We start from the raw sequence: 23014 nt of genomic DNA on the forward strand, positions 1-23014 counted from the left end.
GTGTTAAAGACAAGGGCAGAGTTTTTTTTACAGTGACTTAATGTTATATACAGTATAATATATATAACTGTTATATATAATGTGTTCACAGAAGCAGAAAAGACAATATGCCTTTAATATTAATTATATAATATAAGGTAAGCTCAATGACCGCAGAAACAACAGAAAGCATAGAGTTAAACTGTTGTTGCTGGGCAGGAGTCTAGACCAATCCTAGAAAGCCTCACACAGCCCAGGAGTTTTGACCATTTACAGCCAGCCTCACACATAGCTTGTGTGTGAAATTCCCCTAGCAGGAGCTGCTGGAATTATTATTCTCCAGAGAGAGAAGTAAAAGCTGTGTTTTATGAAAGCAGAGAGGCCAAAATAGTTCCACAAATTCAATTGCAAACCAAAAATTAAATTGCAAACCACAAATTCAATTGTAAACTGCAAAGTTCACAATCCAAATTCAAATTCCATATTGCAATCCAACTTGCATACAACCATACCAGATCATACTCAACCAATCTGCAAATAGTTACTGCTAGCTGCATATTGCAAATTACGACCAAATTCAGCAAGTCAACTATTAGTTAGACCTCAAATATACCTCTCAGAGAGAAGGGTAACATAAATGATGATGTTAGCCAGGCCAAAAGGCAAAATAGTGGCCCAGTCATGAAGTGGGGAGGGTGGGAACAGCATGAGAAGTCCACAGAGTGGCCCTATGACATAGTGGTGAGGTGGAAGCAGCATGAGGAGACCACATAGTGGTCCAATAACAGAGTCTGGAGGTGGCAGCAGCATCAGGAGGAGACCACAGGGTGGCACAATGACAGTGTGGATGTGGCAGCAGCATTAGGAGGCCACAGAGTGGCACAATGACAGAGTGTGGAGGTGGCAGCAGCAGTAGCATCAGGAGGAGGCCACAGAACGGCACAATGATAGATTGTGGAGGTGGCATCAGCATCATGGGAGGCCACAGAGTGGCAAGGTGACATAGTGTGGAGGTGGCAGCAGCATCAGGAGATCACAGGGTGGCAAGGTGACATAGTGTGGAGTGGCAGCAGCATCAGGAGACCACAGAGTGACACAGTGACAGAGTGGGGAGGTGGGTGGCAATACTAGTACCAGCTAAAGATGGTGGGTGAAAGAAGGAGCACTTGGCATCAGATGTGTGGCATCACGCGGGTGGCAGCATCAGAATAGTAGCCGAGGCAGGTAGCCAGAAGAAATCGGTCTTTTTTGTCAAAGTGTTGGTGTGGCACCATGGATGATCTAGTCTGATGCATCAGGCATTGGTGGGTGGAAATCCTGGCTGATCCACATTTGATTCATCTTGACAAAGGTCAGTCTTTCCACATTTTGGGTTGAGAGGCGAGTTCTTCTTGTGGTAACTATGATCCCCGTCGCACTAAACACCTTCTCTGATGCCACACTACTGGCCGGGCAGGACAGCTTTTCCGGGGCAAACTCTGCCAGTTGCGGCCACAAATCTAGTTTGGCTGCCCAGTAGTCCAGCGGATCTTCAATATGGGTTGGCAGGGTTCTGTCCAAGTATGCCATAACCTGCTGGTTCAGGTCCTGCTGCAGGTCTAGCTGCTGCTGCTGGTGAGTAGTTTCTTCACTAGGTGGGTGAAGAAAGCTGCTCATCAGCGACTCTAGACTCAACTTGCTGCTGATGGAGCTGGAACTGCTCCTACCGCCCACCCTGCCACAGCAGCCATGGCAGAGGAACATGAGTGCAGAGGGCCCCCACGGTCAGACCTGCAAGAGGATGGATGATGGCGCAGATAGGCAGCTGCCAACTGACTACATAGGATATAGTATTATAGTAGTTCAGTTTGTCCTCCCTCTCAGTGGGTGTAAAAAAGGCCCACATTTTGGACTGGTAGCGAGGGTCCAACAAGGTGGAGAGCCAGAAGTCATCCCTCTGCCGAATGCTGACAGTTCGGCTGTCACTACACAAGCAAGTGGGCATGCATCGGGCCATTTGTGTAAGTGAATCGGAGGGACTCCCTGCCTCCATCTGCACTGCATACTGCCACTGTGTGTCCTCATCACCCTGTAGCTCCTCTGGCTGCTCCTGATCCTCCTCTTCTGTCACCTGTATAGAAAAACCACCCATTTCGCTACACATTGCTTGTGCTCCAATGTCCTCCTCCTTCAGTTCAGCCCCCACAGGGCTCATGTGGCCATGAGATCTAGGCGCCATGTCTCCAGTCCCCTGACCAGCCATATTTACCAGCATCTGTTCCAGGACATGACGCAGTGGAATGACGTTGTTCATCCCGTAGTCCTGGCGACTGACAAATAACGTGGCCATTCTCAAAGGGCCTGAGCAAACAGCAGGTGTCACGCATGAGCTGCCATTGGCTGACATCTAAGTTACACAGGGGAGTACTCCTGTTCGCTTGGATCATCAAGAAATTGTTTATGGTCTTTCTCTGTTCGTATAGTCGGCCAATTTGGCCAAGTTTCTGGTGTCGCTGTGCAGGAACCACATTCACTTAGTGGGCCGTAAATGATATGTATTGTCCCTGATCGTAGTTACAGCTCCACACGTCGGCGCTGCTGTGCACTTTGGCAGACACTGACAGGCTCAAGGACTGGCCTGCCTTCTGCTCTACATACAGTCAGGTCCATAAATATTGGGACATCGACACAATTCTAACATTTTTGGATCTATACACCACCACAATGGATTTGAAATGAAACGAACAAGATGTGCTTTAACTGCAGACTGTCAGCTTTAATTTGAGAGTATTTACATCCAAATCAGGTGAACAGTGTGGGAATTACAACAGTTTGCCCTTCCTTGGGCAAGGAAAAAGACGCTGGGATTTTAAATGCGATTTTAAAGTGCATGTTTGTAAGTATGTACTAATAAACTTTTTAAAAGAGTTATCGGAGCTTCACTATGGTGGGAGCAACTTGTATCCACAGAAAATCTTGAACCATAGAAGTTGGGAATCCCAGTAGACTCACCAGGTGTATGCTGTCATTAAATCCGTGGTTGAGCCCTGTTTAACAGCGTGTGAGCGCACATCTTCCCCGCGGAGAACCAACCAGCTTACAGAGGATATCTGCGATACGCTTGATATTGGTGGAGTGCCGTGTAAGTACAATCTGTGCACCACAGGGCAGTTTAAACCTACGGATCTACCCTATTGTTTTTCTTTGTAAGTTGCAGGATAGCCATCAGCAGGAGATCTGCAGACCTTGGTTACTTTTTGAAGGGAGGAAGAAAAAAGAATCTGTTTTATACCGAATATTTATGATACGCACGGTCCGAACCTTTATGTACATTCCTTAACAGTGTAATCTACCCCACAACACTTCTCGGACCTGCAGCAGTTTCTTGCGGACTGGTGATTTAGTATATCTATATATATATTTTTTTATTGTCACTTTATGGTGATGCTGCATATATTGACGCAGGGCCGTGGTGCCAACACTGGCACCCTGGCCACGCTTCACCTTCTGCTCACAAATTCTTCAAATGCCCATGTTCACCTCCTCCGACGGCTTACCAAAAATTGCCACACCGCCGAGTAGGTGATTTTATCCCAACACTCCGCACTGACTGACTGCTACCTCCGCTGCTTCCATGAACCCCTGCACCATTACTTCCAGGCAGAGAGGCTCCTGCGAAGCGGGTGGTCTAGCCCGGGCACATTTGGCTCCCGACCTCCCACTGCTAGCAACTTGCTCCGCCGCTGCCTCACAGGCAAACTGCCACCCTCTTCTCCCGATGATGATGAAACCCCTAATTCACCCGGCTCCCAAGTGCAATCAGCTACATCAGCCTGACCGCTCGCAACACCATCTCCCACGTCACTCTCCTTATCACTACTTGCCCGCCTACCGGAGGAAGCGGCAGATGTCTCCTCCACATCTTGGCTTGTCAGTAGCTGCTGAATCTCCTCTAGTAACTCGTCCTCGCTGTATAGTGGAGCTGAGCTCCCACCATATAATAATTCTCTGGCTGAGGGAACAGAAAAGGACAGAGGCAGGTTGAGGACAGGTGAGGGCACCACGAAGCGTTTGGAAATTTGGATTCGGTGCAAATCTAATTTGCAGATCGAATTCCACTTTGTCAACTTTGATTCGCTCATCTCTAATCTCAAGCATCCAATATTGACAGTCGACCTTGTCTTTTGCACACATGTATTTCTCCTTATTCTCTGAATCTTTTGATGATATTGTGTTCTGTAGATGGTGGGATATTCAAAGTTTTCACAATTTTAGGGCTCATGCATCACGGATGTGGATCCCTTCAAGTTGATGGACCACAGACTCATTTTAAGTTGAATAGGTCTGGATCCATTTTCAGAAACTGCACGGATGTTGCGGTCCCCAATACTCGGAACGGCCAGCACACATTGGGGTGCATGAACCCATACATTCTTCCAAAATTTTTAGACTCCTTCAACCTCTGCCGATTTTTGCTTCCAAGAGACTCTGCCCAATGTGCTCTTTTTATATCCAGTCATTAGTTGCAAAATGCTCCTCCAGCTGTTTTTATTAGTACTACTTACTTCTCCAGCCTTTTTTTCCCCCGGTGCCAACTTTTTTGAGATGTGTTGCCGCCATCACTTTTAAAATTTAGTTAATTTTTTTTAATGAAATGTCTCACCTTCCACGTCTGATATGTGTTCTATGACCTATCCTGAATTTAATGTGGGTCCATGAGATTTTCAAATCATTGCTTTCTGTTTTTATTCCAATTTATTTACATTTTACACAGAGCTCCAACTTTTTTGCATTTGGGGTTGTAGAAAATTAGATTTCACTTTCAACAAGATGCTTCACAAATCAGTACTCAAGAATTTGTGTTTCTTACTTGATTTGATAACTGCTCAGATAACACACCTCAGGCTGATACAGTGAGTTTTCTGTTGAATTATCATCTTTTCAGACAGGAGTCTCAGAATAGTCACGTAAGGAGGCAGGCACTTGCTGGAGGGAATTTTACTATTTTTCTTTCTAATAAATTTATTTTTAAGATTTTTACTTTTGGACATGACTGTAAAACAACAATTACCAGTGATAGCATTAAAATATATATTAATTATATCAAATATATAATAACCAGGGGCGTTGTTAGTTTCTCAAAGGATCCCAGGCCCAAGCCCCAATGAATAAGGCCCAATTCTCTAAGGCTACTTTCTCCTGAAGGCTGTTCCGGTGGGGTAACAGCCTGCTGGATGTGTGCTACCGCTAGTGCACCGTGCCGCCGAAGTCTGCTCTGGCCCCATTCACTATAATGGGGCAGGCCGGAGGTCCGGCCGCAGCACGGCAAACATGCTGAGAGGCAGCTTGAATAAAACTGCAGCATTCTGTATTTTTTTTTCAGCCCACCTCTCGGCATGTTTGCCATACTCCCCGGGAAGTCGACCCTCCCCGCGCACACCGCATTTTGCTGTACTTGCTATACAGCAGCACATACAGTACCTCTCACATCCAGGGCCTCCCAGGTGACATCTCCTCCCAGGTGACGTCATCATCTTCTCCACTCGGTCCAGACAACTTCTCTCAGCCGCCTCGTCTCTGCAGAGTGTGACACACAGACATCTTAGCTTCCTTACTTTTCTGTCATCATTCCCCAACCTGGAGTCCCCACAGTGTTCTCCTGCTGCTCGCTGTGCTCCCCAATACCCCCAAATACTATCCTGAAGAAAAATTAGTGCTGTACAGATAGCTCCCCATAGTAATACTGCTCCTCGTAGTCCCACTAATAGTAATTCCCTTCTAGAATGGTCTCCTTAGTAATACTGCCCCTACAGTGCCCCCAAAAGTGATAATGCTCCCAAAGAGTGCCTCCATTAGTAATACTGCCCCCTAGAGTGCCCCCAACAGTGATAATGCTCCCCAAGAGTGCCTCCATTAGTAGAAGAGTAGAAAAGCCCTCCAGTATTAATAATGCCCTCACAGACCCCTCAGTACTAATAAGGCCCCCATAGTGCTCTTTGTAGAAATTAGGCGGATCTATAAGAGCCCCCAGTAGTAATAGGAACACCTTATGTCCCCTGGATTTAAAATGCCCCTACAGTGCCCCCAGTATTTATATTGCCCCCTCCTGCTATAATGCTCTCCCCTGAAGTGCCCCCTGTAGTTATATTCCTCCTCTTAGTGTCCTTACAAATTATAATTCCTAAGCCCCTCCACCATACAGTCCCATGTTAATTACACTATTTCCCTCCATCCGCCATACAGTCCCATGTAAATAACATCCCTCTCTGTCTAGAGCCCCCTCCAATATACAGTCCCATGTAGATATCATCACCCCCTCCTCAGTCACCTCCAACATACAGTCCCATCTAAATAACATCACTCCCTCCCCCAGCCACCATTACTATACAGTCCCATGTAAATAACATCACTCCCTCCCATAGCCACCTTCAAAATACAGTCCCATGTAAATAGCATCACCCCCTCCCCCAGCCACCATCAATATACAGTCCCATGTAAATAACATCACTCCCTCCAACAACCACCATCAACATACAGTCCCATGTAAACATCACTCCCTCCCACAGCCACCATAAGCATACAGTTCCATGTAAATAACATCACCCCCTCCCACAGCCGCCTTTAACATACAGTCCCATGTAAATAACATCACCACCTTCCACAGCTGCATTAAACATTCAGTCCCATGTAAATAACATCACTCCCTCCCCCAGTCACCATCAGTATACAGTCCCATGTAATTAACATCACTCTCTCCCATAGCCACCTTCAACATGCAGCCTCATGTAAATAACATCGCCCCCTCCCCAGCCTTCTCCAACATACAGTCCCATGTAAATAACATCACTCCCTCCCCCAGCCACCATCAATATACAGTCCCAAGTAAATAACATCACTCCCTCCCCAGCCACTTCCAATATACAGTCCCATGTAAATAACATCACCTCCTCACACAGCTGCAATCTACATACAGCCCCATGTAAATGACATCACTCCTGAACATTTAGTCCCATGATAACATCCCTCCCTTCAGCCCTAAGATGCAGTCCCAGTTAAATACCCACAACTCCCAGCATTGCTCTGCCTCTGCCTTCACTTACCTCTCCTCATATACAGACATCACCACATTTTCTTCTCCTCTTCACTGCTCCTCTCCTGCACTGGTCACATGATGGTGACATCATCGCAGGTCCTTCTCAACCCCTGCCTTCTGCACTGATCACATGACCTGTGATGTTATCACAGGTCCTTCAGATCTTGCAGTGCATTAGATTCAATTGTATAACCGTCCTGAGGACAACAATACAGTTGTATCTGCCTGGCAGGCAGTATTTTCGGGGCCTGGGACAAAACATCAGGGGCCCAGGCCCCGAATGTTTTAGCCTAGCAACGCCCCTGATAATAACTTTACGTTATATGGACCCTGGGATTAAATTTTTTTAATCATATTAAAGGGATTTATGAGATTCCTTAGATATTGATGACCTGGCAAGCACCCGACTTTTTAGGGAGGGTGCTTAGGGACTGGTGGTCCCCCTTCCCCTTCCCAACCTTAGGTCATGTGTGGCACCTTGCCCTGTGTGGTTAGGTACCTAAGGGGTTAAGGGATTGTGGGAGATTCGTCACTGTAAGGGGCGTAGGGTATGTCTCCTCCCTCTAACCGGGTTATATAACCCCCTCCTCTGCTGCTGCACTTCCTCTTTGATAGCGGAAGCCGAGTTGCCCACCCTCCCGCCCTTGAATGGGTAGTTTCAGCGTGGAGTTGCCTTGGGATTCTGGTTTTCTGCAAGGGTATTATATAAAATAAAATTAAAATAAATAAAAAAAATATAAAAATAAGAAAGTTGGAAAGAAAGGTGAAGGAACATGTATAACTGTTGTTTTGGAGATATTTATGTTGTCTTCTTCTTTTAAGAATGGCGGTATGATTTGAAATATGAAGTCACAGCTGGCGGCATTTGATACAGCGGAGAGTTGGAGATGGCTGATGGCGTACTTGCCCGCCGGGAGTCCGGCGGTTGGCATACCGCTCCAAGATGATGTTCTTTGGTTTTGCCGTTTAAAATAAATAAGCTGTGGCCGATCATCACCCAGCTAAAGGTTACCTGTTGTCTCGAGTGTTTATTAACTGGTTCAGTTTTCAGTTAGGGGAGCTACAGGTAGGCAGAGGTGCCGGCCCGGTTCCTATCTCTCCTCCGCCCCCTCCTGATTACCAACAGTCTATTCTGAGAGTTGGTCATCAATATTAGATTAATGGGGGTCCAAAATATTAGCATCTTCTCCAATCACCTGTTTCAGACAATTTTACAGGGCATGTAATTAAAGATTTAGTATAGCCTGAGTTATTCAATAAAATGTATTTGTATAGCACCACCTGTTTGTTCTTATGTCCTTCAGCTGCTCCCAGCCATTTCTACTGTTTGAAGCTGTCACAATTACAAGGAGAGAGAGCTGCAGCAGAAAGGGAACACTCCTGATGATAAATCACCATCATCAAAATCTGATTGGTTGGGGTTTAGCACCCTGCACCTCCATTGATCAGATGTCCTCAGGGATAGTGGGATGTTGGTCCCCTACTGATCAGATATTGACGACCTACCCTGAGGATAGCTCACATCAGGAGGCTGCAGGATTCTTTTAGTCTTGGGATAACCTCTTTAAAGGGAGTGCCTCTTTCGAAGGCAATGCCTTTCTAAACTCAAGGCCAGAACAGAATCAGCTTTTCCCCACCAGTCGGGCTTCAGAAATGCCTTGGGAACAATTGTTCATCAATGGAAAAAGTGGTTGCTATACATTTCCCATGCCACATTTTAATTGGACATATGTAGTATTAAATCCTATTCATTTACCAGGTCCACCAGTGCGGGGGCTGCATATTGTAAGCTATGATGTCCATATGTCCTAACCGGGTGCAAAGAAAGTGCTTGTCTTTATGACACAATCTTGTTGATACTGTAGGTGCATATCATCCTTTGCATGTGGTAATGGTTGTTGATAATAACTGTGGCTGCTACGGCCTTAGTCCAAAAGAAGTGCATCTTAGAGGCATGTCTAGCAGTCAGCAATCTCTCATCAAGAGGTACACTACCCAAAAGTGGTCTCTGAGAGCCTTTTATAGGACAGCTAGCGAGGCACTTTTACACACCTGTAATTATTTACATATCTGCCTGAGACAGATAACTGCATGCAGAAATTTGCAGCAATCTGACATTTCTATTTGGGTGCATTAGATTTTTTTTGTCAATGAGTAGTGTTGATTTTAATCGCGAATATCGCCACTTCGAGAATTCGCGAATATTTAGAATATAGTGCTATATATTCATATTCGCGAATAATGTTGAATATTCAAATCGCAAATTTATCATGAATTTATTGTGAATTTATCGCGATTATATTACATTGCCGATTTTTTTGCAATCAAGTAAACAATGACTGAAGATCACAAATTCTCGACTTTGCAAATTTATGGCGAATATTTGGCAAAAAATTTGCAAAATATTGCAAATTAGAATATTGCCTATGCCGCTCATCACTATCAATGAGAATATCTCTGCTATGGCGGTTATTGGTTAAGTAGAACTTTATGGGTGGGGCTCATTCAAATCTGTTTTGAGCTTTCTGTTCTGATCAATCATAAAAATATAAAAATGAAAAAAAAAAAAATGATCCGTTTTAATCCCCATTTGTTTGAATGGGCATCAGTTGTGTACAGTTTATTTTTACAAACTACCTTAAACTGGATATTTCAGAATGCTGTAGTTATTATTTATGACGATATAGTACATTCATATTCAGTGATAAATAACACTTTATATACAAAACTGTAATACTAAATATCATCTTTAAAGCAGATGCATTGCCAAAAGTATATGAACCCAGACTGTCTCTTGTGCAGTTTGTACGTATTTAGATAGGGGGCACTCAACTATCTGGAACCAATGGATGGTCAATATGATGTTAAACTAGATTTAATCAATCAATATATTAGATACAATTTCAACCACATTAAATCATAATATAAAAAGGCGCCATATAAGTATTTCATATAATCATATACATAATAAACCACTAAGTAAAACACTGAATAAAATACTGAATAAAATCATACACACTACAAATCCCTAATGTTTGCAGACATATGGCGGCTCCCTCCAGTATTAGCATGGATATCTGGAGCCATATAGTGCTCCCTCTTGTGCAGTTTGGTCTGCTCTGATATACTGTTAGCTCAATAGCCCTTAGAGACCGAGCTATTTGGAGACAGCAAAAGACCCCAATATTAGTGTAGTGCCCCGGAGCATTTGTGGACATTTGTCCCTATTGCAACTATGCAAAGCCATCAACTCACTACTTTATTGCACTTTGAAGGGTTTGCTGAATTATGCTGTTGTTTACACATACTGTTTTATATTGTTGAATTGGATTTTATGTGTTTATTGTAATACAGTATATCCTGTTCATTTGCACTGTATTTGCACTGCACTGTGAACAGGATTAATACATAGCCAGCTAATGCCGAGAGACTTTGGAAATTTCTACTCACTGTATGCCCTGAGTAATTATAAATATTCCACAATTACTATAAGGGATTCTGCAAAGTTTTGGAGGAAAACACACACTGACCTTTTGACTGTTTTAGCTCTGTTGTGTACATCTGAAGTCTTGTTTATGTCTAGAAAAACTGCTTAGCCATTCCCATGGACTTGTATTGAAACTCTCTACAGGTCTATGACAGATTGAAATTGCAACATTCTTTCTGTTTAGGCTGTGACTTTCCACTGTCCTCTACCATTAAAAAGATCTAGTTCAGTTAGAAACTGTATATAAGGAGAACAGTTAGAGCCTCTAGTTGTCTGCAGATAAGGACCAATGCTTTTTGGAAGAGTCTCTGCCAGACAGCACGAGTGACCAGAAGAAGACACTGAGAGGGGGGAATACTCTGCCATAGACCCTGGGTTACCAACCCTTTGGACAGAGCTCCAGCTAGATGACTGGGCAACAGACTCTGGAGCACCAGCCCTTTGGCCAGTGTACCACTCTTATGAGAGAGGGACAGCTAGCTCAAGCCTTTCCTCAGCACAGAACCTTCTTTTGTCAGTGGGGAGACTGGAGAAATAAGCTCAGTGCCTTGCCTGTATTGTTTTGCACCTAAATTCCTCCAGTAAAGAAGCACACTGGTTTACTGCCGATCCTGACTCTCTGGACTTATTTCCCATTGGGGTGCATCACTCTTTACCATCCCCTCTGGAGATCAGCAACATGTGGTGACATCTCAACGATGTCCAGGGGACCCAGTGTAGCGCTGGGACCACCCCAAACCTGGCCACTGCAAGAGTAAAAATAAACAGACATAACTTTGAAGCATAATGTCTGGCTGCTGTAAAAAGTTGAAACCATTACCACCTGCAGTGACCAATGGCTGCATGATATTGTGGTAAAATTGTGTGACTATTGGCCATTGCAGGTTGGTGTGGTCTGATGCGCCCAACCACGCTGCAGAAACTTGTCCAGGAATGGTTTGAGGAACATGACAAAGAGTTGAGGATGTTGACTTCACTCCTCTTCACTAGATTTCTATCTGATAGAGCATATGTGGATTGTGTTTGAAAAACAAGTCTAATCCATAGAGACGCCACTTCCCAACTAATAGAATTAAAGGGGTTCTCCCATCAGAGACAGCCCCTTTCAGAGTGTCAAGACTGGGGTGACCAGTTATTCACTCCAGGTGCAGTTCCCGACACCCCAACAAGCATTGTATTTTGCTAGGTGAAGTTTTGGCCAGCTAGACATTTAATGCTAGGGCAGCTCAAGTAATCCAGGATGGGAACAGCTCATACAGAGAAGGTCTCTATAAGGATGTCTGTATGCCATAATAGACCATATGGAAAGAGGTTGTCTTAAGAACACACCCTTTTTAAAGGATTTGCGACTAATACCTTGTCAGACACCACAGAAGTCTATAGTGAATTGTGAAATTTACAAAGCTTATTTATGTGCTGCATTTGCATGTTTTTGGCTTTAGGCGGTCTTTTTCAGGCTTATTTTTCAATAGAAATCTTTATAGGAGTTTAAAATGCCGGAAAAAGCACCTGTTCTGAGCATACAGTGAAAAACAAATGCTACAAATGCTGATCGGTGTGTATACAGGGAATTTATACACGTCTATACAGTAGTTGACATTGGTCATTTTATGATCACAGGTTAAGTGGCTTGTCTGAAGATTGCCTGCCTTGTTGTCACTGGCCTCACTATCCGCATAATGTAGAAATGGTAAAAGTTCACGCAGTTAAGTAAATATTTGGGTCCATTTCCAATCCTCAATGTTATATCACCTATGAATAATTAGATGGAGCGCTCTCAATGACAGTTCGGTTTCTGGAGAGGTTAAATAAGCAGAGTAGGTCACCACAGACAAAACAGAGGCTGACTGACCTCATATAAGTTATGTGGAGACAGAGGAAATAAATCAAGTGTTAATTGCATTAAAATATCACTTAAATATCAATTAACATTCTTTTATCTCCTAAACAATTCACTTCATCACCAGGGACGGGTCATTAGCAGAGGCCATTGCATTGTTGTCTAAACACGTGTAAAATGGAGAAAATCATTTACCAGACGTGTATGATTTCATAATGGGCATATTCCAGTGAATATTCTCATCATTTATCAGGCAAAGTGGTTTGCACATGGTTTTTTATCAGTGAATAATGTTTTGTTTTTGTTTGTTTTTTTAGGAGGCACTGGAAGGATTTTTTGACCATGAGATGGTTACCTTGTTACAATTACCCAAAAACATGCAAAACCAAGGTCATAGTTTGAACTGGGAACTGGGGACTTAACAAATTGTCGGTCATTTCACACACAGGTCTTTTGAGTTTTTAGTGGTGATTTTTCCACCTACGTTTTTGCAGAGTTTTTGGCTGTAAAAGCACCATCTCAAGGTGTTAGCTGAAGGTCTGTGGAAATATGAAATGCAGGACAGGCAAGTTCAAGGTAGAGGAGCCTTCGTTCATCCAGGAGCCTCCATCAGTCTACAGGCCATGTTTCCCAGACAGCACACGGTCATGTGCATGCAGCTTAGGTTCACAAAAAATTTTTGTTCACTAAAAACATTTCACAGAAACCATTTGCGTTTTTGTTTTCATACCGCATGTAGCTTTTATGGCATTGTTTTACAAAACAAATAGGTGGATGGCATTTTTTTCAGCTTCAAGATGTCATGTTCAAAAAAAAAAAAGGGAAAAAAATGCCATCAAAGGGAAAATGCATTAGGCAAAAAGCAAAACAAAGAAAAAAAAAAAAAAAAAAAAAATTGTGTCCTGCATTTTATATTTCCCATAGATATTCATCTAACATCTGGAACTGGTATTTTTACAATAACAAAAAAAAACAAAAAACACCAGAAAAGGAGGTGCAAATAAAAATCGCAAAAGTGCAGAAAAATGCCACAAAATAGCAATATGTGTATCTATCCTTTATAGGATTTCCCACAAAAGATTATTCTCAACTAGTGATGGACGAACATCTGCCGGGACAGTTTGCGAAACGCGATCGCGCGAACACGATCAAATGTTCGCGAACCGCAAGTTCGTGGCGGGTCCCATTCATTTTAATGGTAGGCGAACCTGAAAAACCTTCTGCTCATATTTGCAGCCAAGAAATTATTACTAGAAGTGCACAAATAGTCCCACAACATGGACAGTGACATACCAGATGTATTATTCAAATTTGCGATCTCCATTCATAATTTTTTTCAATGCGAAATATCGGCAATATAATTTTTGCGCACACACATGCGCAAATGCACTATACAGTACCCAAATGCACTATAAAGAAAGTATATTAGTATATAACACCCCGCTTCAATTAGTTTTTTTGGGGGGACGACTGGTATATCACACCAGTAGAAATTATTTGTTCCAATAACGCTTGTCCCTCTATATACCTGCGGTATCGCAGCAGAACCGCACACAACTGCTGCACAATACAAATGCACTATAATATACTTTCTAGCATAGAAAGTATAATATAACATTGTACAAGGAAGGCAATCCATTGGAATATACAGTACAGACCAAAAGTTTGGACACACCTTCTCATTCAAAGAGTTTTCTTTATTTTCATGACTATGAAAATTGTAGATTCATACTGAAGGCATCAAAACTATGAATTAACACATGTGGAATTATATACATAACAAACAAGTGTGAAACAACTGAAAATATGTCATATTCTATTTTCTTCAAAGTAGCCACCTTTTGCTTTGATTACTGCTTTGCACACTCTTGGCATTCTCTTGATGAGCTTCAAGAGGTAGCCCCCTGAAATGGTTTTCACTTCACAGGTGTGCCCTGTCAGGTTTAATAAGTGGGATTTCTTGCCTTATAAATGGGGTTGGGACCATCAGTTGCGTTGAGGAGAAGTCAGGTGGATACACAGCTGATAGTCCTACTGAATAGACTGTTAGAATTTGTATTATGGCAAGAAAAAAGCAGCTAAGTAAAGAAAAACGAGTGGCCATCATTACTTTAAGAAATGAAGGTCAGTCAGTCAGCCGAAAAATTGGGAAAACTTTGAAAGTAAGGGCTATTTGACCATGAAGGAGAGTGATGGATTGCTGCGCCAGATGACCTGGCCTCCACAGTCACCGGACCTGAACCCAATCGAGATGGTTTGGGGTGAGCTGGACCGCAGAGTGAAGGCAAAAGGGCCAACAAGTGCCAAGCATCTCTGGGAACTCCTTCAAGACTGTTGGAAGACCATTTCAGGGGACTACCTCTTGAAGCTCACCAAGAGAATGCCAAGTGTGTGCAAAGCAGTAATCAAAGCAAAAGGTGGCTACTTTGAAGAACCTAGAATATGACATATTTTCAGTTGTTTCACACTTGTTTGTTATGTATATAATTCCACATGTGTTAATTCATAGTTTTGATGCCTTCATAGTCATGAAAATAAAGAAAACTCTTTGAATGAGAAGGTGTGTCCAAACTTTTGGTCTGTACTGTACATAAAGATAAAACGTAACCTTTAATAATGTTACTATGAGGGTCCATTCACACGTCCGTAAGTGTTTTGCGGATGCGCAAAACACGGACACCAGCAATGTGCATTCCGCAATTTGTGGACCGCACATCGCCGGCACTTTAATAGAAAATGCCTAATCTTGTCTGCAATTGTGGACAAGAATAGGACATGTTCTATTTTTTTGCGGAAACGGAAGCATGGATGCGGAAGTGCGGATCCGCAAATGCTGGCCCTGATAGCCTAAGAGCGAAACCGTCAGGAACTTTACCCTATATAAAAATGGCCCTAGTAAGCCCCTAGCCCCTAGGCCCCTGACTTCCAGGTGATCACTATATAGATCTATGTTTTTTTGACTCATTATAAAATTATAAGTATACCACACCCCTCAGTATATCACACCTATCGATAGCACACCTATACCAGTCCTTAAAAGGACTTTTGTGGCCCTAATAGCTAGCGTTTGGTGTCCCTAACAGCCTGTCCCTGCTCCACACAGCAACCTCTCCCTAGACTGGCAAAACACTGAATGTAAAATGGCGGCCAGATCAGGTTCATTTATAAGGTAGGGGGTATGACCATGTGCTGAAACGTCTCAATTGGTCAAAGTTCTTTACAATGTAAAAGAATATGCTGCCAGCAAATATGTTCGCATGTTCGGCGAACCGCGAATGAGTAAAGTTCGCCGCGAACCGACCCCCAGGCGAACCACAAGGCCATCTCTAATGATAGTTATAACTCCAGTTCTGTTTGGCGTGAGAAGCATTACCGTTTTGTTTGCCTGGGCGATATTGTAATCTTTAGTTGACGGGACGCATGTTGACGTTTAAAATGCGGTTTTAACATGTACACATGAAAGGCCCGTCCGATCCTCTCATCTGAACATTTTGCTACAATGTAGGTGGTGTCGCTAATTTGCTTAAAGAGCCCTTGCCAAGCTGCCTGTAGCTTGTCCTTTTTGGAGGGTCTAAGGGCCAATAACTTTTGCCCTACCTCGAGTATCCTAACTTGTGCCCCCTTTTCATACCACAGTTTCTGTTGTTTCTGAGCCGCTTGTAGGTTTTCTCGTACTGAGTCGGTCAGGGCCTGTAACCGGTCTCTGAACTCCAGTACGTAGGGTATGATACAGATTCCTTCATCTCCTGTATTGCCCAGTGCTCCCGTATGAGGTCCAGGGGTCCCCGAACTTTTCTCCAGTATAGGAGTTTGAAGGGGGAGAACCCGGTGGACGCCTGGGGCACTTCTCGGTAGGAAAACAGGAGATGAGGGAGAAACCGTTCCCAGTGTCTGCAGGACTCTGTGAATGCCGTAAGCATTTGTTTAAGCGTGCTGTTAAATCGTTCTGAGGCCGTTCTTTTGGAGGTGGTAGGGAGAACAAACAAGGGTTTTACCCCACAGCTCTGACACAACTGTTGGGTCACAGTTGTGGTGAACTGTGTTCCCTTATCGGACAAGATCTCCTTGGGGAAACCCTACTCTGGAAAAGATTTTAACTAGGGCCTCTTCTATGGTTTCTGCCTCAATATTGGAGAGCGCTACAGCCTCAGGGTATCTAGTGGCATAGTTCACTACCGTGAGGATGTGGCATTTTCCTGAGCAGCTGAGCTTGCTGAGCGGTCCTATCAGGTCTACCGCTACTCGGTAGAATGGTTCTTCTATTATGGGTAGGGAGCGTAACTTAGCCTTAGGGTGGTCCCCCCTCTTCCCTATGCATTGACATGTATCACATGTCCTACAGTATGTCTGTAGATCTTTGGATATACCGGGCCAAAAGAACGTCTGGGTGAGGCGATCCTTAGTTTTCTTCACCCCAGATGTCCTGCTAACGGGATATTGTGGCTGAGCTTAAGGAGTTCGGCCCTGTACTTGCAGGGTACCACTAACCATTTCTTTAGGATTTGGGCTGCCCCCCTCCCCACTCCCCCGTTGTCACGACCCTTGGTAAGGTCGTGACTCTGTGTCTGCACGTGCGGTTGCCGTTGGCAACGTGGTTTGCATGTGAGGCATTTTTCCTTGGTTGTGGTGCTTACCCATTTTGATTTACACAGGGTTAATGATTAGTGGTGTGGTGGGTGTGACCTCTGGCCTCCTTATATGTTGGTGTGTTGGAGCCTGAGGTCAGAGTTTGCTTGTCAGTCTGTGTAGGAGCTTTGCTCCCTGGCTGAATGTTCCTGTCTGTGTGAGCCATCCTTATTTGTTATATTGTTTCCCTTGCTCTGTCTGTGTGTCCCCTCCGGTGTGTTTCTGTTATCCCTCCTTCACCTGGTATATGTTGTTTTGGTTTGGTCCTTGTTTGGAGGTTTGTGTTGTGGTGTGCCTGCTCCGAAAGGGGCTTGCTTTCCTGGAGGGGTTTAAGCAAAAGCAAGACTGTGGGCTTCCCAGCCTGGAGCCGTCCTTCCATCTCGGCTGCAGCAGGTAAGTGTTGATAGCATTTGTTATGTTGCTGTGTTAATTACCTGCCATACTGTTTCACCCATAGTCTTGCACCCTGTCAGCTACCGGGGCTCTGGAGACGCCTGTCATCCGTTTCGTGGATGTACAGGTATTCTCTGCCCTGTCACCATCTGTAGGGCAATGCAGGGATTCCTAGACCTCTAGGCACGTGGGTATGAGTCCTCTTACCTTTGAAGGGGGCTCATACAGCTAGGAGCTAGGAGACTAGGGAAGCTTTAGGAGGTGACCAGCTCCCTTTTCCCTGCATTGTGGCCCATTAGCTTAGGGCATTGCGCGATGGGGGGTTCCCCCACTCCCCGTCGTGACATTCGTGACTCTGTATAATAGCCCTTTTTCCCAGCGAAAACTCTCCTGGGAATTACCCTCTCTAGGGGATCCTACGGCTTTCCTGCAACCCGCTAATGTCTTGGGGTCGGTCTGTTGGGCTTACCCTGTGGGGTGCCCCAGAATGGGATAGGGTCAGGTGACAATGAGGGGTTAGTTTCCTACCGGTGGTTCCTCTGAGTGTTTTGGTTCCTCTCGATTGGCTTGAGGCCTGGTAGTCACGGGGTATACTCCGAATGGTTCTCGGAGGGTCACCTGCAAGGAAAGACATCCCGAATCGTTACCCAACGAAACTTCAGCTGGTAGGCTGGACATAATGCCTACATCGAGCTATTTTGCGCCTGTGCTCCAGTTGAGGTGTACCTGAGCGGTGGGTAGCTTGTGGATGGCACCTCCTGCTACTCGAACCGCCACAGTCCTATTCATGCGGGCCCTGGCGGGTACTGTGTGGGGTTGCACCAGGGTGAAAGTGGCTCCTGAGTCTCTTAGGGCTTGGGCATTCTTCCAGTCTATGGTAACCCACTGCCTGTGGTGCTCCCGATTGTCACCTTCTGCTTGTGCTGGGTTGACCTCATGCATTACGTCCCACGGTTCAGCGCTCGTGGTCGGTGTTTCTGGGGTCTCATGGTGGTAGTAGTGTGTGGCTGCCCTCATTGGTGGTGGTGCTGATCGCTCCTAGTTCCCTCTGCTCCTCTGTGGGCAATGAATTTTGTAATGCCCCGGCTGGTTGCACTGATGGCACGCATTTGGTGCATGTCGGTTGTTGTTGGGAAAGGGTGCTGGTGTGAAAGGGTTAGGCCTGGGAGCGGGCTCAGCCCGTAGCATTGGAGGGAAGGTTTTTGCAATATTCCGACCTTCACTCGATTTCCCTTTTCTCCCCTCATGGTGTTTATCCGCCAACCTTGCCGCTAATTCTACTGTGGTCGGCTTCCGATGCCTTAACCAGTCTCTAGTGTCCGTGGGGGAGTGGTCAAAGAACTGCTCTAGTGAAAGGAGTTGCATTTCCTCCTCCAGCTTAGTGGCTTAGCAGCCTTGTATCCAACTTTGGGCTGCCCGGTAAATCCTAAATGCCCATTCAGTGTAAGAGTCCCAGTTCCCTTTCCTTAGAGCCTGAAACTTTTTCCGATAGGTTTCTGGAGTTACAGCATACCGGGCGAGCAGTATGTGCTTTACCCTGGCGTAGTCGTGTATGACTGCGTCCGGAACTGCTCTGTATGCTTCTGCCGCTTGACCAGTGAGTTTGCTCCTTAGGATCGCGGCCCACTGTTCTGGCTCCAGACCCTCTAAAGCGCACTGTCGCTCAAAGTCTTGCAAATAAGCATCAATCTCCATATCTCCGTCCGAAAAAGTTTTAAATGCAGCATAATTAACTTTCCTCCGGTGCCCTCCATTTGTAAATCCAGACAAGGATGCTGTGTCTCCCTGGCTCAGACTTGCATGTTGTGCACTGCGCTCTGCGCCTACCTGAGCCAGGACTTGCGCCACCATCAGCTGTGGGATTTGGTCCGAACAAGTTCAACCTCTACATCACCTTCTCTTGGAATTCTGCTTCCTCCCGGCTGTCATTCGCCACACTGCTGGTTTGGTCACCCTCCATCAGTTCTGCTATAAAGGGTAGCTCTCTTTTTGTTGCTTGCCACCTGACTTTGGGCTTCCAGAAGATCTTTCAGCATAGTCCTTTTTAGTTTTTCCTACTGCTGGGCCATTGACTAGTTGTCCTTGGGAGTTCCATTCGATCCCACCGCTCTGCCATCAGTTGTTACGAACGCTGGTAGTTGTAGTGCCTTGTTTGCCTATTCCTCACAAACTGCTGATCCTCAGGGATTATAGTTGCAGTTCGGGTGTGGATAGGAATGGTTCTGGACGAATGCAGCTTCCAAGTAGTTCCTCCCCCAGCCAGTAGATAGTTACTCAAACAAGAGCCCAGACTTCATGAAGGGCACAACAGGAATCTTTAATGGGGCTACATGTCAGCCTTTTATGCAGGTATTCCAGCAAGGGAGACTCCCATTGGGACCTTGGGGAAAACTGAGACAGTTTCTTACATAAACCAATCACATGCAGTTACAGGCAGAAAACACACACATGTGATACAATTAAGCAACACAATGGGATAACATAATCACTCACAGGCAGAAAACACCAACCAATGATACAATTAACCAACACAATGGGATAACGTAATCACTTACAGGCAGAAGCTACACACTCTTCCCTTTGTAGAATAATGAGCCGGGGGGGGGGGGGGGGGGGGGGTTGGGGGTTGTCGGTAGATTCCTCTACCGAACTAATAAAACATAACATGGCCTACGCAAACGTATTTTATGGCAATTCTCAATTTATGTGTAGCTGTCAACTGGAAGGGACCATATGACAAACTCCAAGAGTCTTCATAAGCAGATATCTTCTCCTGATGAAGGCGGTATTGTACAGACCCCCGAAATGCATTGAGTCGTACATTTATTATATTAAAGAGAGATTTTCATGAAGTTGAGGATCTGGCTACTATTTTCCATCTTGATTGCGGACCTTGCATACTTACCTGGACCTCTACTATTCTACAAACGATCCCGGCCGGGGACCCCGCCGGGAGGGGACCCACCCCAGGTGTCTTGAGTTTATCCTGGAGGTGACCCCCCTAGTGAAGTGAGTGGACAGTCCTTCTACCCTTCTTTTAATTTGGTACATGATTGTTTATACGTTTATTGCGTATTGTTTGTTGCAATAATTATTGCAGATTTTAAGTAGCCTCTATTTAGGCACATCAATACACTGGTGTCTAGGTCATTCTTGGTCACGGTGACTACCTGGGTCTATCTATTCTAACAATATTGTATGAATTTATCCCATTTTCTTGCTGTTAAGGGTTATTTATATACCACTACATTACTTATCGATTCTCAGCACCACTTGATATGTGAATAGAAGTTTGGCGCTCCTCTCCTTCACTCATATCGGTGTGGTTTAGTCCACTTGTCTTGGACATTATCACTCCTATTGGTTTTTGATATACTATTTATGACATGCACATTGCCACTCTGGAATGGGCGGCAGCCATCTTGGAAAAGGGACAACAAAAGGGCAAAATGTTTTATAGTCAGTAATCACTGACAAGTGCCCTAGATAGTACTATGGCACTAACACCCTATTGAAAAAGGGCAAACATGCAAGTAAAGCAATTACAGAGGGCAGGCATATATCAAATTAAACTAAATATAGGAAAGAGACGAGTATATAGAAAACGATACTGGATACTTAGGTTCTTAAGTCAACCAGAAACAGAGGGGTCTCCTCATTAAAATGGTAACGGTGTGTAAATAATGTGCCTTTACTAGAGAAGTGAAGAAAGAGGTCCACTCCAAAACTGGAGAGACGGCCTCTAACTGTCGGGAAACCAAATGGTTGGACCACCCGACAAATGTGGAGCGACCCCCCCTTTTGTAGGCCCCCAGTAGACACTCATACCTAACTCGCACCACAATGTCACACCTCCCATAGAACAAATACGTAAAGATATGCCGCCTCATGCATTACAAACAAGAAATGGACATTTCCTCTGTCACTTTAAAAAAGATATAAAAGAACCATTAAATATAAAAATTATGTCCGTCCCCGGGCGAGTCAAATGTTGTCAAGGCGCTTCTAAAAAAGATGGAAAAGAAAAAAGAAAAATTATTATTAATCATGGATATATGAAAGAAAAAGACAATAAGCTTAACTTAAAATTATAATAGATATACTGCAAAAAACTTGCTAACACATTAGTGCTGATTGAGAGAGCACCAGGAGTGGCGGGCAAGCATCCACCGTACGTTTACAGTGAAGGAGATCAGTGTGCTATTGTGTTCAATTTAAAATCTACATTGAGTCCTGTGGGTTTCAACGTGTTTAATTTAAAGATCCATTGAAGCTCCTTTTTATTCAAAATGTCAGATCTATTGCCACCCCTCCTTAATGGGGGGACATGGTCAATTATCTGAAACCGCAGCTGATGTTCACTATGTTTGCATTCAGAGAAACGTTTGGGCACTGGTAAATCCTGATGCAATAGATAGATAGATAGATAGATAGATAGATAGATAGATAGATAGATAGATAGATAGATAGATACCTGTCATTTTGAAAGAAGAGCAGGAGGAGCGGAGTACAGTCGTGGCCAAAAGTTTTGAGAATTACATAAATATTGGAAATTGGAAAAGTTGCTGCTTAAGTTTTTATAATAGCAATTTGCATATACTCCGGAATGTTATGAAGAGTGATCAGATGAATTGCATAGTCCTTCTTTGCTGTGAAAATTAACTTAATCCCAAAAAACCTTTCCACTGCATTTCATTGCTGTCATTAAAGGACCTGCTGAGATCATTTCAGTAATCGTCTTGTTAACTCAGGTGAGAATGTTGACGAGCACAAGGCTGGAGATCATTATGTCAGGCTGATTGGGTTAAAATGGCAGAGTTGACATGTTAAAAGGAGGGTGATGCTTGAAATCATTGTTCTTCCATTGTTAACAATGGTGACCTGCAAAGAAACGCGTGCAGCCATCATTGCGTTGCATAAAAATGGCTTCACAGGCAAGGATATTGTGGCTACTAAGATTGCACCTCAATCGCCGATTTATAGGATCATCAAGAACTTCAAGGAAAGAGGTTCAATTCTTGTTAAGAAGGCTTCAGGGCGTCCAAGAAAGTCCAGCAAGCGCCAGGATCGTCTCCTAAAGAAGATTCAGCTGCGGGATCGGAGTGCCACCAGTGCAGAGCTTGCTCAGGAATGGCAGCAGGCAGGTGTGAGCGCATCTGCACGCACAGTGATGCAAAGACTTTTGGAAGATGGCCTGGTGTCAAGAAGGGCAGCAAAGATGCCACTTCTCTCCAAAAAAAACATCAGGGACAGATTGATCTTCTGCAGAAAGTATGGTGAATGGACTGCTGAGGACTGGGGCAAAGTCATATTCTCCGATGAAGCCTCTTTCCGATTGTTTGGGGCATCTGGAAAAAGGCTTGTCCGGAGAAGAAAAGGTGAGTGCTACCATCAATGCTGTGTCATGCCAACAGTAAAGCATCCTGAGACCATTCATGTGTGGGGTTGCTTCTCATCCAAGGGAGTGGGCTCACTCACAATTTTGCCCAAAAACACAGCCATGAATAAAGAATGGTACCAAAACACCCTCCAACAGCAACTTCTTCCAACAATCCAACAACAGTTTGGTGAAGAACAATGCTTTTTCCAGCACAATGGAGCACCGTGCCATAAGGCA

This window comes from Bufo bufo, chromosome 3, assembly GCF_905171765.1.
Source record: "Bufo bufo chromosome 3, aBufBuf1.1, whole genome shotgun sequence".
Taxonomy (NCBI): domain Eukaryota; kingdom Metazoa; phylum Chordata; class Amphibia; order Anura; family Bufonidae; genus Bufo; species Bufo bufo.